The 12,628-nt window shown below is 36.3% G+C and overlaps 1 long non-coding RNA gene across 1 annotated transcript in view; it reads left to right on the plus strand.

Annotated features, from left to right (window-relative positions):
• Positions 1–5,655, plus strand: part of LOC110354567 (uncharacterized) — a 171,252-nt gene extending 165,597 nt beyond the window's left edge. The window contains exons 4-5 of the long non-coding RNA XR_011811455.1: positions 1,602–1,689; positions 5,055–5,655. This is a non-coding gene — a long non-coding RNA (uncharacterized lncRNA). The remainder of the gene's footprint in view (positions 1–1,601; positions 1,690–5,054) is intronic.
• Positions 5,656–12,628: the final 6,973 nt, after the last annotated feature.

Raw genomic sequence — 12,628 nt, forward strand, 5'->3', positions numbered from 1 at the left:
GAAATTCCTAAATGATTTTCTAGATTTGTAAAGTTCTGATGCTCCTACTAACCAAGGGTATAAAAGATACCATAGAGAGAGAAAAAAGATAGAGAGGCCTGAGGCTATCTTCCTAGTAAAGAGCATCTTCCTAGTAATGACCCCTGAATGCTTCAGTCGCTGTAGGAATTGGAATAAGTTACAATGATGTGCAAATTAACTATGAGAAACATAGGTATTGTTGAGTCTTACCTGGTAGTTGAGTCTGTTCTGCAAAAATTGATTTTTCATTTTTATACCATAATATAAAAAAAAAAAAAAAAAAAAAGACAAACTAAATTGTTAGGTTGTAAGTGGTATTGGCTTTCTGTGGTATTCTAGAGTGCTGATTCAAAACAAGATTTTCTGTTTCAAAGCAGTTCAGATTTTTCTAGGCAAATGAGGGTTTTGTTTTGTTTTGTTTTTGTTTTTGTTTTAGTTACATATTTAATGATATAAATTTTAGTTGTTGTCCTACCACAGCAATATTCGAGGCTAATAATACTGATGCTGAAGAAATCTCTCTTGGGCATTTTATCTAGTGTTATCATGGTGTTTAGAAATCATTTGCAGAACGTAAGTCATCAAAACAGTAATGTTTATGGATTTGTTTGCATTTAGTTGTCTGTTTGCAAGAATATTGGAATTTGTCCATGCTGTTCTGATGTTGCTGTATAGCTTAGGCTAGATATGAACAAAATTGTTTTTATCATAGTATCATAGGCATCTTTATGACTTATGTATTAATAAATTCACTTTACTTGAAGCGAAGGTTCCAGTACTTAGGTTACAAAAACAATAGATGGAATAAGTACTAGAATTTAAGATGTTAAGTATGTGTCCACATGGTTAGTAATGGAAAAGTAATGTTGTATGGGGGCATTTGGAAGATACCAGACAAGAAAGAGTATTTTATTTCTCTGCTGTGTTACGATTCACTATAGTCAGGATATTTTAGGGGTAGTGGCCAGATTCTGCAGACCTGTAACTTTTAGGTATGCCTGGCATAAAAATAAGCTGATGAAACTAGCTTCACAAGGAAAGTACTTACCAAGCAGTTCTTCCCTTTGACATTGACTTTTTTTTTTTTTTCTTAGAAAAGCACAATATTTTAGTGGTTGTTGTTTTTTGTTTTGTCCTTTTTTTAAAAAAAATACTGTTTGAAATGTACTATTGATTTCCCAATAAAATGCAAAAGAAACTCAACATAATTAAAACAAGGGCAACTGTAATACATAGAACAACTAGAGTTTACCGGGGGAGATGACAAAACTCCCAATTTCTGCAGCATGGCTTTACCCCCAGTGGTACCTCCTCCAGAAGGCAAACTGTAATCATGAAAGAGTTTGTGGCGAATGTTCACTTTCAGGCTGGGTAACAGATGGTGCTCGGCTACCTATGACTAATACAGATAATTTTTTCCTCTTCATACTGTGAGTGCAACATATTCCAAGATCCAGAAAGCCATTATGCCTAGGAAAGTTTCTGTGCTGCACAGAGAAGCAGTTCTTTTGCAGACCACTAAGCAGCTGGTGTGTATTGAGTGCTCCGCTTTAATCTCTTTTTCTGACTTACTGCCCTAGGTGTTTGAATCTGGCATGACTTGTCCCCCTCTCTTCTCTGAAATCCATCCGTGATCACAGGGAAAGTCTAGAAATCTGGAACACACAGGTATTGTGCATTGTCTCCTGCAGAGCCAGTCCAATTCAGCAGCACTCAGGTTTTGTTGCTTACATACCAGTCAAAGGAAAAATGTCACTCTTCATTAAATCTCTTCTCTCTCGCATCCATCAGAGACACACCTTTTAATTGCTTTCTGGCGTTATTTGAAAAAGCAAGTGCCAACTGTGATGCTATGTGTGTCACCATATTTTTGGCCTGTTTCATAGCTGTTACAAGAAGAAGATGTGGCAGTGAATGGTGCATGAATCTGGTTTTAATCACTTCGCTAAAGCAAAAGGATCATTATTTTGGCATAGGTAATGTCAGTGTAAGATATGAACCAAAATCTTCTGGACTGAAACTTCTGTTTTCACCCTTCAAGTCGACAAATGTCAAAACTGTAAAAAAATAAGATGAAATTCATAAAAGCATAAGGTCACCATAAGCATGCAAGTTTTCTTGTATTTTTAGCCAACAGTAAAGTTAACACATTGCACCAAATATTAAATCTTCAACATTTTGTACAAAAGTTTTGTACAGAAACAGTCCCATATAAAACTCCTGCAGGGAAAGAAGAAGCTAAGAGCTAAAGGTTTTGTAAACACTCAACCCTTTTTCTTTTGTGCTGCTGTTGGTTTATCAAAATCAAAATTTATCAATTTTGAAAGCGAGAGGGTTTCAATTCACATTGTAAAAAACAAACAAACAGACAAACAAAAAAAATAATAATTCTTTTCATACCAATACTAAAGCCTGCACTGGTGTTATGGTGTGAGTAAAGAATTATGTCCATATGGTATTTTTGCTCTCTTCTATCCTCACTTTGTTGCTTTCATCATCGGTTTTTCATTGTTATTCTAGAAACTAGATTCCTGTGGCAAATTGTTTGTTTGTTTGTTTTTTATGTGTGTGGGGGGGAGAGGGAGACGGCATGCTGCTTTTTTTTGTTTTTATTCTGTTTGCAGTTCTTACTGCAATTAAAGTTTGCCCAGCAAATGGGCACACCATAAAGATATAAATAGTTTTATTGGTAACGGCTGTTCTAGGAAGGAGCACCAGCTCAGCCTCAGGACTGAGTTGAAGGGTGGAGGGGAGGACAGGGAATGCTTCCTGCAGAAGCCGTTTGGAAGCATGAGGACAAATGGCTGAAAAATGGATTAGAAATAAAATGAAAATAAATATCCAGTTGTTGAGTTGCTGTAGCCAGTTATGCTTGAACGAGGCAATCTGCTGCCTCCTAACAGCTTCAGCTGGAGGTTCACCGTTAAAGCCTGAAACTCCAACCAACAACCAGAAAACTGAGAAATTCAGAGCACGGAGATGTTTGACTCCAGAAGAGCCAGGGTACAGCCGTTCTCTACCTGTCCCACTGCTCTTGACAGCAGCTGCCTCCTCGCCAGGGTGTCACCGGCCAACATCTGCTGCATCTCTGTCAGTCTGGAAGGCAGCATAGGTTCCCTGAAGCAGTGCCTGAAAGCTGTGCTCTGGTGCCGAGTTCCCACTGATATGACGGAAGTCAAACACTGCTCAGCTGCATTGAATTATTATTTTCTTCATTAAATTCCTTTACTAATTTGTCCGTAATCTCAGTTTAAAAGCCTCCTGGTAAAAACTCACGGCTACCATTGGCTGTGAAATTATACAATCCTTAGTTTAAATTCATTAAATAGTTATGTGGAAAGGGGAGCGAGCAATCTGTAATAAGCAAAAATTGCTGACACAGTACTCATAATAGGTTCTTTCCCAGAGGTTTTTATTGCAGTTATATAAGAAATCATTGACTTACAAAGTTCAAAGAAACTTTCAAAATAGATCTCTTTTTGTTATATTTTTGAGAGATGTAGCAGGAGACCATGAAGATATTGTTCATAGTAATTAGAGCTTTGAAACCTTGGGAAAATATGCCTAGGGACAAGGGAAACCGATTTATTTACAGGAAGTTTGAAGACTACTTTAAAATGGAGGAATGCACTTAAAATCCAAGTTAGAGTAGTCACTGCCTCTGGAAGTCTTTTAAGTTAGGTATGCGTTAGGCCTTTTAACAGTGATTCATAGCAAAATAACAATGCAGACCTCAGCTACAGAACCTTCATGCTCTTGTGCAATGCAGTTCTAGATTTTGGGTCCTCTCTCACATCTCCCATGATACAACAGGTACTACATGGGTAATTCCAGGCAGTAACTGAAGACCATGGAGTTGCAGTCTGGAACAGAAGATGCCTTCCTCTGCTCCCAGCATGAGCCCCACGTTGTAGCAATTAATATAACCAATGGTTTCTCCACGTTGGACAACAGAAATATTGTGCTGGTCAGCAAGGTAGAAATGAAATCCAGGAGCAGAGCAGGCCTAGAGGGTTTATTGGAGTTAGTTCAACTTGAGGTTAGAGCTGGGAGCATTGGAAACGAGCTGGGGAAATGAGCTGTTCACATAACTCTTTTACCTTTCTCTGTGGGCTAGCTACAGAAAAAATACCACTCTGTGGATTTGACGTACTTTGTTTCATTATTCTTGTTATAGCAAACACTTAAATAATGCCTTTTTTTAGCTCAGCTCTATCTCCCTGACTTGGGCATTTGTTGCATTATATTCCAGTCCATACTTTCTAACCTCTTGATCATACAGCTATTAATATTCACTCTGGGCCAATGCTATCACTCAATGTGAATAAATGCACTGAGAAATGGTTTCTTTCACAGTCTCCACTGCAAATGACATCCTGACCTCTAGAGCAGCAGATTCATTAATTTTGGCAGAAAATCACAATTTCTACTTTAAAAGTATTGATTTCCCAAGAAAATACTGAAATGCCTTGTCATTAACACCTATTTAGACAACTACAGCAATAGTATAGCTAGGTCATTTATGCAAGATTAACCGATTAATGCTGCTCTTTTTTATTTTATTTTATTTTTTTTATTTTGTAAGAGAAGGCCCTGTGAGCACATATACAATAACCAGTGAACATCAGTTAGATTTTTTTTTCATCGGTATCCATAAATAAAACTTGTAGCCTAAGGGAGAAAAAATCCAATTTTCTCTGTTTCAGGAAAAAGTCTGAATAGTCAATGAACCTTGCACCATGCCAACTCACATTCAAGATTACTTCAACTAAATCCAGTAACAGCTGTATTTTTTCTTCATTTTTTTCTTTTTATTTGAGATCTAGAAATGTAAGCAAACAACTTCACAAATAAATAAGGACCCAATAATAGTAAATAGAATTTAAACAGCAGTTACAAAGAAAAAAAAAAAGAAAAGAAAAGCAGAGTTTACAGAGAAATGGAGCTGAAAGGATCTGTAGGCCTTTACAGCTGCAATATCTGAGAATATTTAACATAGATAGATTTTCTTTTTCTTTTTTTTTTTTTTTCAGATTTTTAGCGAAGATTTTCTGATGGAATGGAGATTCCCCAGAATTTTAATGGGCCTATCCTGTAAAATCTGGTCAGCATTTTTTGTCTGTAGCTTTAGACTTTCCTATGAGATCAGGTGCCTGCATCTTGACTATTTAAATGTAATTCCTTGCTTGCTGAGCGTGTTACATGTAGATGCATGATGGATTTAGTCAAAGACTCTAAACCGTTTCTGCTACAAGTGGTAATGTTCAGTACCTACTGTTCTATAATTGTATAAGCTACAGTTCCTTTTTATTCATGAAATTATTTCTAGGTCCATTCTATAATGAAAGCATAAATACCTTAGTTATTAACCATTTTTTTTCCAACCAATTTTAGTAAGTTTTAGTTTTATCTAGTTCTAGTTAAGAAATTTCTGATTTTGTATCATTCTGGTGTTTGTTAAGTTTAGACTTGCACAAGTGTGCCATCATTTAGCCATTACGTGATAATGGCTAAAGCTTCTGGGAGAATGTGCTTGTTGATTTATAAGATTCATAATCATGAGTATTCATATGGAGTTCAGATGTAAAACACACTGTTGTAATCAGTGTCATAAAATAACTTATTTCAATATTCTCTGTCAGCATCAAGTACTGGAATGATCATTTGGTGGATTAAAAATTATTGATAAAAACTTTAGGACATGCTGAGGATCTGGAGGAGATAATCTGTTTTGTGATTGTGTTATGTTAGCTCTAGGCCTCCATCAATGCTTAATTTTATAAGAAAGACCGTTGCCTTCAGAGGGATTCTTCATAGTGCTTGACATCTGAAGAGGTGAAAAAGTCTTTGAATAATTGCAGTTATCAATAATGTGCCTGTCCTGTCACTCTTATTGACGAGTGACGGTTTGAGGGACAGTTTTCTTATCTGTGATTCCAAGTTATAAAGGAACTGCCATTTATTCTTTCCATTATCTCTCCATACCAACATCTGATGTTTTGTGAGGATGGGAAAGCTCTTTCTATTCACCTGTCACAGATCAGCAGTGAGACTACTTGCATATGTGAAATAAGCCATGGGACTGGGCATCTTTCTCAGTACTTTTACACTAGCTACACAAACTTCACTCCTCTACAGGTCAGAGATACAAAATTGGAATGGACACAGTAGGGATGTGCAGGATTTTGGAGTACCAAGAAAATGGCAGGGTTGTGGAGGAATGTAGGTTCCTCTATGTTCTGTTTCTTGGCCTCTGTGTTTTGTTCCTGTGTTATCTCTTTCCAGGACCAGAAAAGGAGCTGTTAATTTTGTAGCACAGCTTTTTTTTTTTCTTTAAAAAAAAAAAAAAAAAAAAAAAAAAGAACTCTTTTCATCAACATTTTCAAATTACTAAGAAAAATGTCAATTTCAATATATTAAAAAGGATTTGGCAAAACATATGAGAAAAACTATCCAAAGATCATGTATGCTGTGTGTATAAATTGAGCCTGATAATTATTAGGCCAGAGAGAAATTTGTCAGCAGCCTATATCTGAGTCCACTGACTGCTTCGTAGACTTGTATTAACATACTAAATACAGGTCTTTTTGTGTTGTACGGAAGTGTAGCTGTACTACTTGAGATGTGAGCGAACCCCAAATTTTGGAATTCCTTGCAGAAGAACAGGCAGCTCTTGGGCAGTGTGTGTCTGCAGCTGACTTCTCCGTGGGTGAAGACAGCTGCTGGGGAGCTGGTCAGGCAAATTGCTGTGTGAATTCTGCCAGGATCAGAGACACTGAAATATCTCCAGGTAATGGAGGTCAGTAAACTCCAACAAAATTGCTTTATCATATTTTTTTCTTAGCCACTTCCTAGTCTGGACAGAAAAGAGCATTAGATGGCTAGATTTAAATTATTACAAGATAAAGATGTCGCTGGTTTAGGTCCACATGCAGCTACGCAGCTATAGCATTAATTGAAAACACAGTTTTGTCCAATAGTTAAATTTCATGTAAATACCCAGTATCACCAGCTGGTGTTTCTTTCCTTGCAGAAATGTGCCTTTTGCACTTCACAGGACTTGCAGTGTTTATTTGTGAAGCTTTGGTATTGAGAGTGAGAGTTTGGTACTGAGTGGTACAAGCTCCTGGTGGGGATGCGTTGACAGCCTGCACACAGTTGAAGAGGCTGTGATTAGCAAATGTCATTGTGACCTCTCCTATTCATAAGTATCTGTCTGGATCATCCTCTCAGGAGCTCCCAGGTGGGTTGGGGGCTCCTGAGATCCTGCCCAGCAGGGCACTTCTGTATGCTGAATAAAGTCCTGCAGGAACTGAGCTGGGTGGTGAACCTGAAGCATCAAAGTGAAAGTGTAGTCTCATGCTCAGGGGTGTCTCTGTAAAAATGAAAATAACGTCAGAGCTTTCTGTATTCCATTTTTGCACTTCAAATGTAACCACTTTGTAGATTAAAAGAGTTACTTCACTAAAACCAGCCCTACTAACTCAAGCTTAGATCTTTAGCACAAACTTGGATCTGAAAGTCAAAGAGTTTTCTTTCTGGTGCCCTGTCATCAGTAATAAATGTTTTGCAGCTCCTAACTTGCACCTTTCATGGCCTCATTGCCTTCGGTGGGTTGATCAGATATAATTAATTCACTTTGGAGTTGTTTAATGATGCATAAGAAGGAATAGATTCTAGCTCAATCTCATAACTGCTTTGCCTCTGAAATCTAACAGGATTAAAGCACCATTAAAAAAAAAAAAAAATCCAAGTAGTTCTGTGAGCAGTGAAACTAATGAAGCCAGGATTCCTATGGATTTGTGTCTCTTGGTTGATTGACTATTTAAATGATTTATATGAAGATTATGTTATCTCTGCATATACCTATAATCCCTTTCTGCAGAATATTTTGGCAGTGACATGCTGGTTGCTGCTCAAATTCCCCAGTGGGATCAGGATAAAAGTTATTAGGACAAAATTGTTCAAAACCTGGTTTCTCTTTTACCTAAAGCCCTACTTTTACAAAATTGTAACAATTTAGTTCCTTCTTTGCATCTTTTGCAGCTATGTTTTACTGGGGAAAAGCACACAGGCATAGGCATGAGCTTGATAAACCATGATACCATAAAAAAAAAAAAGCCAGACCAAATAGTACTATAAGAGTATATCCTTCAATATAATCTACAGAGTAATGTGTGAATGATGAGAAGCAATCCAGAAATGTCTCACGGAGTAATCTTGAAAACTACCAAAAGGATAACAGTATTAGGAAGGAAATGTTTATGACTAAGACAAAGAAAATTGTTGGAAGTCAAATCAAGGACTTGGGCTTAGAAAACACATTTTTACTCTGTTCTTTTACAAACCTTTGGAAAATGGTTCTATTCAAATGGAAGAGCAGTCTTTGAGCTCATTGATCATTGAATAGGGAACAGGTGTAGACTTCTCTCCTTTTTTTCTTCTCTCTCTCTCTCTTTTTTTTTTTTTTTCTCTAAGCTACCTGCAGTACAAAATTTTTAGGAAATAATCACTGGATCTTATTCAGCTCTTAGGTTGAAGTTGCCCATGAGTTCCAAAGCCATTTTCAGGACACTTTCACAAGTTCTGTTCATCGAGAGTGAGAGGCTCAATCAAGTCTCAGCACCCTCATCCTCAGGTGTGCAGGAGTTGTTGTGTCCATGCATGTGCAGAGCAAGGCAGTGCTGACCTTTCACAGTAGGTGCACAGTTCAAGGGGAAGCCATGAAAACCTTCTGGCTAAAAGATCATTAGATTGGGGAATATTGTTTATTAGATTTGAAAGTGTGAAACCTTAAAATAAGGCAGAGGTTTATAGATATCATTAGAAATGCTAGAGATATTTAATCATTCCAGTTCACTTGGGAATGATGATGCTTTAACTATGAGGGTATGCATATGTGGGAATAGAACATTCATTTTCATATCATAAAACTTTGAAAGTACTTGCTTTCACTGTGCCCTTGGTCCCATTCTCTAGGCTTTATTCATTATCTAGTCCATGCCTATTTGTCGCTGCCTCAGTATTTGAGGGAGCAACACCATGAGCTTCAGTTTGACAATTCTTTATTTGAAGTAATTATGTTCATTTATACAACAGGGGTGTTTTTAGAAAGGAAGGATGTTGATTAACTTCTCACGTGCATCTATTCAGTTAGCTAACAATGTTTAAAATTTGCAGAATTATATATGCCAAAAGGGAATCTCACCAAAATCTATAGGTGTTAAAAAAGACACTAGTATACCTGACTAAACAGTTACCTAGGATGACAGAAACTCTATTAAATCTTTGTGTTTTTGCCAGTTGTAAGAGTAATGCATGTGTACTCAGGAATATAATAAATCATATTTTAAATGTCACGTCACTTACTGCTCACTAAGTTACAGAAACCTCAAGCTAAAGTAGCTCAAAAATTCTCAAAGCATTATAATTCTTGAAAGACAAAAAACAGGAAAGTCAGGGAAAAGTCCAGTGCCTGGGAATGAAATTAATTTGCCCAGTTTCTTACAGCCAAAAAAGTGAATAGAATTCGTGTGTGTGTGTGTTCATTATGGCCTCTGCAAATATTTTATTTCCTGTGTATTAAAAGTAGTATATATTTATTCTGTATATTTTTAAAGTTTCAAAACTAGTCTTAAATAATACCTTTTCACACCTACTGATTCAAAACCTTGCATATACCATATCATATTATGAAGCCCTAACTATAAAATTAATCATATTAGAATAATATAATTGATCACGTACAGTATGCATACTGCTGCTGCATTGCAGTAGCAGCAATACATACATTCAAAATATGTAAGTCCAACTGATGTAACTTGGGAATACTATTTTCTCAATCACATCTGAGATTAGGGCAGACAATGCATGTTAAAGTCAGTCATTTTTCCATTTTCCTGCTTCTGATTCTTCACTATAGAAGAACTCTAGATTGCATTAATTGCCTTTTGTTCAGCTAGAGGAAAATTCATTACAAGAGAATTCAATAAAAAAAGGTAATTTTAATCAACTTAGTCTATTTCTCATAGGCTACTATATTATGAATCAATAGCTGTAAATCCATAGTTAAGACTGTAGCTTGCAAGCCATTGAGTAGGGATCCAATGACTTCTGTGATTTGAGGTTTTGTGAAAAAATACAGAGAAGTAATTCAAGGTTAATGTCTGACATTCTTCCTTTCAAAAGATATTTTCTATTTCTTTTTCAAATATGTGATTAATACAGAAACACCGTATAGAACTTGTGATTTCCTCATGGGTTATTTCTCTGCCCCTCTTTTGATTGGCCTTTCTACAATGCAGATCTCTGTGAATGAAAGGTAGTGGCAGGACTTGTTGGCTGGGAGGCAGGAGGTGAAGTACTTGTGAAAGGTGGCTCATAATGATGAATTTGTGTCCTTTAACTCCACTGCTCTGGGAAGCCATTCCTTTAGGAAGCTCAGAAGAGTGATGGGTCTCTGCCAGACAGGAGGATTTTAAGATAAATGTAAATACACAAAATGAAACATTTTGTATTATCTGCATGAGACAGTTTCTGAGAGAACAAGTTGATGAGTGTATTGCTTTGGTTGATGTAAAGGATGAAACCTAAAGTGAAACCGGGAGAACAGAACTTGACTAAAATACATCTCTTACAGAGAATTCCCCTAATTAAATTGAAAAGTTGGCACATTTGTCAGTCCTGAAAATTAAAAAGAGAATAATTTATGAATCGTGGCAATCCCTCTTTCATGTTATAAGTTTTAGATAAAGCACTTCCTAGACCTTTTGAGATCAGATCTCAAGAACCGAGACCTGGAATTCTTAAAAACAAGGAACGTAAAATTGTTTTAAGGTTGCCAGCTTTCAATTATGAAGATCAGGACAGAGCAAGACAGATCAGTTATGTTCCATCTGTGCATGTGCCCAGTTGGACTCACTGCTTATGCTCATAATAATAGCCATTTCCTAGCTACGCTGAAAATGAGAGATTTTGTGTGCTTTACATAAAAATCGTCAAAATGAATGGTATAAAGCAATATATCTCCTAGTATAATTCATGCATTGTGTATATTTAAAAGAGAGAAACCACATGCACTTGTGAGATGTGAGGCAGTTTAGGGGATTTTGACTCAATTCCTTGATACCAAATATCAACATTTGCTTTTGGAACAAGATCCAAAACAATTTCTAGACAATAGCAGAAGTTTGCCTTTCTTAATTAATGAGTTCACTGAAGAGAGGACTAAATTCAGAAGCTACTACTGGTAATTAAAAAGTAGACAAAGTGACATTTGCAAAAAATGGAAAAAGAAAAACGAATCAATTAAAAATGGCATCCACCCTGATTTTGTTAGTATAAGTGTTTAGTCAGCTGTGAGAGGAGATCCAAAATTAAGATAAGACACTTGCTTTTCAGTATTGGCTGATACTTACCATCAAGATCTAATTTTTTTCCTTCTCAGAAGAGGAAAATTTCTTTACAGATTCAAAGATACAACTTCCTTAAAGTGTATTAAAACAAAACAAAACAAAAAAAACACTTTATCCTGTCCACCATCTGTGAAAATTGTAGAATCCCAGAGACGAAACTTGATAAATTTGGTTTGACTCAATGCAAGTAAGCAAATTACAGAAATAGGAATATTGCTTTGCATCTAACAGAAAAGAAAACATCATTATTAGTGTGTCTGAACATTTTCAAAGGCTTGTTTTTAGTGTTAGATGTGGTACAAAACAGGGCTGTGTGTCCCTGTAATTGAAAGAGTATCTAGAGTGAGTGTATGCAAGGCAGATCACTTTGGGTTCCCCTGAAAGTGCCTTTCCTTGCAGGCTGTGCTGTCCCACACCAGAGACTGATGTAACAGCATAGTCACAATGTTCATCTAGTCCTTTAACAAAGCCTCACTAGCTAAGATGAATTAAGACAGACAATATCATTTTCAACCTAGTAAATCATTTGTGGACAAAAATGTTGGGAGCACAGTTTATCAGCAGAATTATATAATAACAAAAGCGTGTACTGGTAAGTTTATCAAACTCCAAGAAATTGGAAGTTGTAATAGTCTGATAGTTGGCTAACAATATTTCAGTGTATCTTTGATACAAATTCAATTCTGCTGCTCAAATGCTAGTGATTTTTACAAGATTTTAATAAGGGGGACATCTGTGATTGTAGCCTTAGTAGAGTTCATGCCCTTTAAAGCATCAACAGTTTACAGTAATTTAATAGGGAGTTGCAGAATATAAACCAATGCAAGTGGAAGATGACTTTATTGAACCCATCTTCTGTGGCTGAAGATTCTTTTAAGTATCCATTTTCATTGAAAACACTAAATATGTCTCCTTTCTGCTTTTATTATTGCACAGGGTGAACCTTGTTCAATGATCTTAGTGAAGCAAGTTAGTAGATTACATTTGTTTTAATATTAAGAGAACAATTTCTCATCTTTGACCTGCTTCTGAAAATTTGCTGTTATGACTTGAGTAGAAAAGCATTTAATAATGTATGTGATTCCTGGTTTAAAACGTGTGCCTAAATAAACTATTCATATGGTGTTCCATAATGTTCCTAAAGATGCGTCTGCTCAGTTCTGATCTTGGTTGCATCCTCCATCCTCCTAAAG

Source organism: Anas platyrhynchos, chromosome 9 (genome assembly GCF_047663525.1).
Source record: "Anas platyrhynchos isolate ZD024472 breed Pekin duck chromosome 9, IASCAAS_PekinDuck_T2T, whole genome shotgun sequence".
In the NCBI taxonomy this organism is placed as follows: Eukaryota; Metazoa; Chordata; class Aves; order Anseriformes; family Anatidae; genus Anas; species Anas platyrhynchos.